At 35.3% G+C, this 9,210-nt stretch overlaps 1 long non-coding RNA gene across 1 annotated transcript; it reads right to left on the bottom strand.

Moving 5' to 3' along the window:
- Positions 1-5,520: 5,520 nt before the first annotated feature.
- Positions 5,521-6,199, bottom strand: LOC118335636. The gene is made up of 3 exons (XR_004797072.1): positions 6,110-6,199; positions 5,766-5,896; positions 5,521-5,659 (listed from the first exon to the last, which is right to left on the bottom strand). It is a non-coding gene; the product is annotated as an uncharacterized LOC118335636 (long non-coding RNA).
- Positions 6,200-9,210: the final 3,011 nt, after the last annotated feature.

The raw sequence follows: 9,210 nt of genomic DNA, 5'->3' as shown, positions 1-9,210 counted from the left end.
CACACAATTCCCATATTCAAGTTTATTATACACAAAGACAACAAGAATATTACATTCTGTTTTTGCTATATATTCTCCTAAATGATACCGGGACCTTAAGCCAGTCTACGTTGTAAGCTTTTATGAACACATTGTAGATATGAAGCTGATTTGCATCTCCCTCAGTGTTACTTCCTGTTCTATGTGTACTTATCCAAAACTGTGACATAATTATGAATGTTAACTAAGAGATGGTGCCAGAATGATGAAATGTTATTTGGACATGTTATGTAAAAAGGCTGAAAGAGGGATTTTAAAGGCATTATCTGTCGTAGATGTGCAGTGGGAAAATGCTGACTTTGCATAAACAATTGTATTTTGTTTAATGAATAAACACCAAAACAAGTTATTGATATAAAGAATGCAGACATTCATGTTTTGTTTCTCTTATTGTCATTCTGACATTCATAATTAGTAATAAACATTCATGCCAGCACATTTCAAGTAATTCAAGACCAACTACTCCACGCTGATTATTGTGTGTGTTTTCCCAAGTTTTCCTTTGAGAACATCTGATACTGACATGTATATTTTATAGATTTGGCTGTATGTGATGTTGGGGCACTAGGCCCCTGGGGCACTTTTTATTCGTATAAATGAAATAAGCAAGAAAGTTCAGAGGCCACTGTGGCAAAAGTATTATTTAATACTCCAGTGTAAGCTCAGCGAGTGCTGCAAAGTAAAAACTCAGTGAAATCAACAACACCATCCCCGTGTTCCAGCTCACGAAAAATTGTCCAGTGCATCTCTCTCTGTGCTAACAAAAAGAATTAAACAGTGATGAGTTGTAAGTAGCATTGTAAAACATCAAATAGACAAAGAGGCACCTCACTGTAATGTGTGTAGTTTTTGTCTTATCCTGTTCCAGGAAACTCCTTTCGAACAGTTTACGTGTAGTTATGACTGGTCAAAGTGCTTTGTTTCATCTTTCCAGCTTACTTCTCAAAGGTATCCGAAGGAGAACCATTGCGTGCACGATGTCTGATCATGGTGGCTGAATAAGGAAATATTGTTGACTATATACGTTCAGTTTGCTGATTTTTCATTTTAATACTAACATGTATAGTGACCATTGGTTTAAAGAAGGAGACACTGATTCAAATATTGGTGGTCAACTGAAACAATGGTAGTTTGTTGTGGACAGGAAAGTGCTGTATTTATAAAACAATTCAAGAACATCCTTGCCTACTGTTTGTTCTTCTAATGTATTTGGTTCATGATCAACACTGTCCACACTCCTAATTTACAGTCTCTCAGTTTTCCCACTCCACTAAGTAATCATATTTTCATTCATTTTATGGGGTTCTCCTGAAATCCTTAATTATAAATTTTCACCTATTCATGATTTATGTCTATAATATTGAAATTATCCATCCATAATTTTCAAAATGTAATATATATAATTTCCCACCATAGATTACATAGTTTAATTCTATTCAGAATCAGTGCACACACAAACACAAACCACATCCAGAAGCTCATTCATGCATCTCAATGATCTCATGCCAGATAATGCTAAATTAGGTATCATTATTGCAAATTAAAATGGCATTATTTTAAAAAGGATCTTCGAACAAATTCCCTACCGAATATGGATAAAAAACGTCCAATGTTGAGGAGTGAAGAGAGGGTTTTGATTGAAGAGAGCATTGACAATGCTTTTAAATATGAGGTCGACCACTTATTTAAAAGCCCCCACCCTCTTTCGTCTCTTTCTTATTCTTCTGTCTCCTTCCAGTAAAAGTAAATGTCGCAATGACAATTGTTGAATGTTTACTTTCCTGCTTCCCTCCTATTTTAGTAGAAATTTATTATCGTAGCATCGTTTGTGAAAGTTACAATAATTTGTTTGTACTAATTAGCACTGTTATTATTTTTTTGTTGGAAATATTAGCTTTTTACACCACTGCTTTTCTTGCAGCTGTTTATAAATACTTTATTCGCAGATAAAGATTTTGAACAAAAGAAATGTTGCCAGTGCGGTGTCGGGGTTCATTAGGTGTTCCTAACAAGGTTAAACCAGCCATGGTCCTGTTTTGTCTTCTTGAGCTTATGACGTTTGGGCACTTGTTTTTAGTTTGTGTTTGGACCAACTTCATTCAAGTTTTGTACAGGCTTAATTTGCATAAAATAAGTCCTTTTTCACCTTTAAGAACATTTGGCAAATGTGATCATCACCTTTTTTAATAGGCTAAATTGTAGTCCTGCCCCCAAGACACAGGGAAATAAATGACATGGAAACGTCAGGAGTGAAAAACAAAACACAAGAGGGCAGCATTGGAAAGGCTGTATAAAGCATCTACAGTGTGATAACCTGTAGTACGTATACTGTATGGTGAACACAGCACCAACACAACACACACAAGACCCACACACACAATATCACACATCAACACACACAACACAACACACACAACATCACACACACACACACAGATCTTTTACCAGCAGGTTGCTCGGGCTTATTTAAGATTTTAGTTTTGGAAATGGGGATGACTGTCTTAAAGCCAGTTAGTTTTATGCTTTTTATTTGACCACAATTGCAGTTATAGCTGCTTGCATCTCTCTCAGTATTATCAGACATTTAACAATAAGGGACAAAAAATCTTGTGTAGAACAAATTGCCCAATTGACAAATGTCCCCTTGCGAAATAGTTCTATACTGCCCTTAAAAAGCCCCAACCCCTCTCTGTCACTTCGGGTTTTCCCCTTTTTTTTTGTTTTTAAACGTCACTACCAAGTTAACAAAAATGATGTACTATCTACATAAACTATTAAAAATTAGTTGTTTTTACTTCTATGGATATATTGTATATATATGCAGTGATGACTGGACTGACTTTTGCAAGCTGACGAGCGGAATGCCTTAAAACTAAAAGCGACTGCCTTCCATTGTAAAACATACAACATTTATATTTATGCATTCTGATACTAATAGTTTAGGTAACTACTCATTAACAAATTCATCAATTAGTACTCTGATTTGTCCCGTCGCTCGTTTCTTAATGGACTATCATTAGGTAGTTTCCTCATTTATTCCTCCACTCTTGTGTGATTGTAAAGTGTTACCGTTTATTTCTTGTTCTATGTGTGAAGCATTCAACAGTGACCCCCATAAGTGAAGTTTAACTTATGAGCTATGATCCCAAATGTGTCATCTCTGTGAATCATGTGTGCATAAGGAAGCCAGGGAGACTTTTTAAATAGAATTTAAGCCATTTGTCCCAGATGTGCAGTGGAGTGGGTGGGAGTTTGTATAATATTTTATTTATGTATTGTATTTTGTTTTTTATTGTCACTGAAAATCAGTGATACACATTCAGGACAGCACAATAAATCCTCAAGCCAACATAATAACCCATAATCTATGTCCGTCCAAATTTCCTTCTCCGGAACACAGGATACAGAACAGATAAAAGGTCCTATGTCAGACAGCTATTTGTGTAGAGTCTTATGGAGTATCCAGGTTTAATTACGAACTCACTCAAACATTCAAACCTACTTTCGCATATGATTCTCAACCAAATCGTTCCTACTGTACTTAAATTGCTTTGAATAGCAAAAAATAACCAATACGCGGGACAATTCGTTGTAAAACTTAGTTAGCGTTTTGCTTTTTTTTTAGGAGGTATTGCTAGCCATCACGTATCTGTCTTTTGGTATATAGAGTGATCCTGATGTTGATGGTTTGATACTGTATTTGATGTTTTTAGCCACGCTATATGTCCTATTGTCTCGCTACATCAGTATTGGTATGTTTGTAGAACTGTGATGAATGTATTGTTCAGTGTATATTACATTATGACTCCTAGAATCCTCCCAGAGTTGACATTTGTGGTTTTTGATGTGAAACAACAACTTTGTTATGGCTGTGATGGTTTCCACAATAATTAGGTAGTGTGTTATTAATTATTGTTTCATTCTATTAGCTAGTGAGAAAGCTATAAATAATTCTTTTGTTACTCCAATTTCACTGTTTATTCTTTATTATTTTGTTGAAATGAGCTTTTACATTTTCACCATTGCTTTATTCTTGCAGTGTAGTTACTATTTTTTGCACATAAAGATTTTAAACCAAAAGAAATGTTGCATGCGAGGTCGAGGGGTCGTTAGGTATTCCCTAACAGGTTAGGAGCCAGCCAATGGGTCCTGTTGTGTCCTTCTTGAAGCTACTGACACTTGGCATCCGTTTTTAGTTTGTTTTGATCCTCAACTTCATTCAATTTTTGTACTTTTTTAGGTCTTTATATTTGTGCATTACATATAAGTCCTTTTCCTTAAAACATTTGGCAATAATAGTGATTCATACCTTGTTTTAATTAGGCTAATTGAGTCCTCAGCCATAGACCACAGGGAAATAAATGGACATGGAAAGTCAGAGTGAAGAAATTATCATATAACATCATAGAGGGCAGCATTTGGAAATGTTGTATAAAGGCAGTCTACAGTGTGCATTATACTTGTAGTATCATATACTGGTATGTGAACACAGCACACACACACAGCACACACACACACACACTACACATCACACACAACAGATTTTTACCAGCAGTTACCTCAAGCTTTTTTAAATTATCAGTTTTTTGGAGAATGGGATTTGTTTTGGAATGTATTTTATTACATTCTTAAGCTATATTTCTATGCTTTTAATCTTGCCAACTTTGCGGGCTTATAGCTGTAGCTGTTTGCATCTCCCTCAGTGTTATCAGTAACACTTAACAATAAGGGACAAAAAACTTTGTGTAGAACAATTGCAGGACGAATGAGGAACTAACTGCTAGTGAACCATTAGTTAATGAGTAACTCCTAATCAAATTTTATAGAGTAGCTAATGATAAGTCAATTAAGAAACAAGTGGGAAACGAATCAGGTACAACTTGATAATTGATGAATTTTTAATAATAATTAATTCCTAATGGATGACTATATATACTTATTCTACATAAACTATAAAAATTAGTTGTTTGTTATCTTCTATGGTATTATTGTCATATACATGCAGTGATGATTGACTGACTTCTGACATCTGCAAGCTGAACGAGCCGACATGCCTTTAAAACATAAAAGCGGCTGCATTCATTGTAAAACATCAACATTCATATTATCATTCTCTACTATATAGTCATCCCTTAGGAATTATTAGGGAACTACTCATTAACAATTCATCAATTATCAAGTTGTACCTGATTTGTTCCTCCCTCGTTTCTTAATGGACTAATCATTTGCTAGTTTCCTCATTCATTCCTCACTTGTTGTTGTGATTGTAAAGTGTTACCGTGTTATTTCTTGTTCTATGTGTGAAGCATTCAAACAGTGACATAATAGTGAACATTTAACTATGAGATGGGTTTCCTTCTCAGAACACAGGACAATGACATTTCAATTTTATAGATGTGGCTGTAATACTCATGCAAGTTGGAGCACTTCGCTTTTTTCAATGTATTACAAATGAAAGAAGAGACAAGAGGCAAGAAAAAATTCTTAAGTAATCTGGCCAAACCATTTATTCCTGCAGCATCAGGCTTAAGGCTGCAACCATAGTAGTAAACTCAGTAAAATCGACAAAACCATCCTTGTTGTTATCCAGTTCACAGAGGAAGTTTTCCGCTGCTTTGGACTAAATAAAAAAAAAAAAACAGTATGAGTTGTAAGTAGACTGTAAAACATTAAAATGGCAAAGAGGCAGCTCACTGTTGTAAAAGTACTATAGCTTTTCTACTTACGTCTTTCATGCCAAACTCTATGCGGAACAGTTTACCAAGTTCTTCCTTGTTCAGTTTTTTATCTGCTCCAGCATGCTGTGTAAAGACAGCGTGGAGCATTCCGATTGCTTGCAGAATCGTTGACATCGTGGCTGGAACATGAAAATATCATTGACTGTGTAATCCAGTGTTAATCTATTTATTACCTTAACTTTCTGAATTCCCACCCAATGTAATTGTTGTAATCTTAGATGGACATGTTAATCCTTGTCAGATGCATCAATACACAAACCACACCCAGAAGGTAATTCATTCATATATCTCGTTACATTTAAAAAAGGATTTTAAAACATATTTGCACTCACCAAAATTGTCCTCAAAAGACCTTGAGAGGGTGAATAGAAGGGATATGAGAAGAGAACACAGACACAAATCTTTTTTAAATAGAGGTTGACACACCCTATTTCTATGCCTCCACCCCTCTTTCTGATTTTTTTTCTTCTAACGTTTTTTTACTTCACGCAACCTTTTAGTTATTGCAGGGCAAATAGTGATCAGTCAAACAAACAACTTAAAGGCTCTATAACAAACTACTGCATGCAATAACCATGACTGAGTTATTAATTTAAGACTATTATTTATTTTTTCCTATTTGATTTAGATCTATTGAATTTGATGTACTCCTTGATTGTTGTGATTATTTATACAGCCCAATTTCTCTTAATTATCTTTTTATTGTCCAGTCAAATGTCACTTAATAAATTACTTTCTAAATATTTGAAAGACCTCCATGTGTGATGCTTGGTAACACATGTATGTGTCAGTATGGATTAAATGGGATCATTGTAAATTGTGTATTTTTAAGATATATGCTAATTTTGCTACAAGTAACTTTTATTTGTTATGGATTTCCATTGTGGTTTACTCATTTTAAGTAAAAGGTCAAGGTGCTTGCACTGCCAGTAAACTGTTTGACTACATCACAAGACAGCTTTGCTGAGTTACAACAGCAACATGGAACAGCAAATGTAATACTAGCTAAAGCTGCTTCTGCCCACAATGTGTATATGTCTTTCTGTACAAGTTTCTTCTACTACTTCATGTTAGCCCAACTCTGTCGCTTCATGGCTTCCAATACAGCTCTCATATTCAGCAGAATACAGGAGGAGAAGATTACAACTATTATGAACAAATTATACGATGTACTTGTCGTTGGTGAGAAAGAACCTCAACAACTTGTCTCTGCCTGCACAGGCAACATGTTGCAAATGTGGGTTATCTTAAACTGGTGGCTGTGTGCTGAAACATTTGACAGTCAGAGTGAAGGGATGGTATTCATTAAAGACAGATTCCAGTACAGTACAAAGAAGGAACAAGCACAGACGAGGTGTGGTCAAAAGACACCATGACTCACTGGCACAGAATGTTTGCATCTTTGCACCAACATCATTCTTTTGTAAAGAAGATCCTGATTTGATGGTTTGATACTGATTTGATGTTTTTAGCCATGCTAATGTCTATCTGTTAGTCTAGTCTGTCAATATTGGATGTGGTAGACTGGTTCAGATGAAGCATTGGACAGTTAAGACTCCCAGGGAACCTCCCAGAGGTTGACATTTGTGGTTTTGAGTGAAACAACTTGTTAAGACTGGAGATTCCACAGAAATAGGGAGTGGTGTAATACATTCCTGTTAGTGTTTAGAGCAAGGCTCTCTATTTTTGCCTAAACAGGGTGTTGTTTGCTCTGCACTCTGTATCTTTCCACTACAACCCAGTGGTTGATTGTGTGTGTGTTTGTTTAACTCTAGCAGATGATTTTACAGAGAAAGTAGCTATAATTTTATTATAAAGCATGGGTTTCAGCTGCAGTAAATAAAGGAGGATGAAAAAGTTGAACAATGAAAAGTTTTTTTTTGCTTAAATATACAATGAAATTGCAAAGTTATATAGTTATGTGATGTACACATGATGATGTGAACAAATCAGTCACGTCCTGATTTATGTAAATCAACAAACAGTATATGCAATCAATTAATGTAGTGTGATCAAAAAAAGCCTGGAACCTTATGCAGCTACATTTGTGCAAGAGTGTGTCATAACCTGTTTGAGTTCATTATATTGTATGAGCTATGGATTGGCTGAAGTGAAAACCAGAGATTAGTTCTCTTGGCAGTTGTGTTCTTTTAGAAAAAACAATGCTGGTGCTACCACACAGCTTGGTTTACAATGAGTTACCATTGGAAACCAGGAAATATGAGACACAGAGAGTGCAACACAATGAAATCCAAGTTTGTTCAGCATATGACCCTCTCCTTTTCTTTCTGTTTGTGCTTTAGTGGCTCTGGTTTCCATTGTTTCTGTGCTTTGTCAGTTTGTATTATGACTGAAGACATACTCTACTATACTATACATTTGACTCCTTTCAGTATGTCATTAAAAGTCCAGTGTGTAGCATTTAGGAGGATCTGTTGGCAGAAATGGAATAAAATATGCCGTTTTCACCTCTAAATTTAGAATCATTATGCTCTTAGAATGAGCCATTACGTGTCTTTGTACAGTAGAGTAGGTATTATGGTTAATTTATGCTTACACTTTTGGTGTTCCTTGCAGACCACATATTAACTTGCTACAACTGATTTACACAGAAATATGTGAATCTATATCTGGAGGTTTCATAAGATAGGATAAGATAAGATTAGATTAGAAATTTCCTCGCTACAGCAACTCCAGATACAACACAATAGATAAGAAAATACACATTCATTAAGACTATACATTTCAAGAATACATTTAAAATTTCACTTACAATAAGATACTTTAGTGGACTAGTGTTTTTGTTTCGGGAGGCAGACACCCTCTCCACAAGAAAAGACATTCCTCTTTGATAAAGCTTATAGTTAGGGCTGGATCAGGTGAGTCCTGAACCATCTCTTAGTTATGCTGCTATAGGCCTAGACTATCGGGGGATTAATGATGCACTGAGCTTCCTCTCATCCTCTCCTCCTCTTTCTGCACACATTATTTAACTCAACCATTACTAATATCACTGATATTTTATTATTTTATTTTATTATTATTATTATTATAGATATTATTTATTGCGTAATCACTGCTCATTGTCCCCCATCGTTTGTCTAACGTCATCATCTTCTTCATGTTCATTCATCATCAGTCCCACTACTCATTAGTTGTATTTGTTGCTACTTGTTGTTGCTGTTGCACCTTTATTTCTGTCTTCTTGTCTCTCTCTGTCCCTTCTCTTGGGTCTCTATAAATAATGTTATAAGGACTTCGGTCTATGACTGCTCATTTGAGGAAAAGTGTCCTGGGATATAACTTCTGTTATGAATTGTGCTTTACAAATATAAATTGTAATTAGGAAAATTGAATTGAATAGTGTGTGGGCAGATGTTCACTTTTGTTCCCAAACCTGGTACAAGTATTTTATATTAAAACTTTTCAACCA

This window comes from Morone saxatilis, unplaced genomic scaffold (assembly GCF_004916995.1).
Source record: "Morone saxatilis isolate NCDOM2014 unplaced genomic scaffold, NCSU_SB_2.0 Contig24, whole genome shotgun sequence".
Taxonomy (NCBI): domain Eukaryota; kingdom Metazoa; phylum Chordata; class Actinopteri; family Moronidae; genus Morone; species Morone saxatilis.
This window is presented reverse-complemented; position numbering and strand designations above follow the sequence as displayed.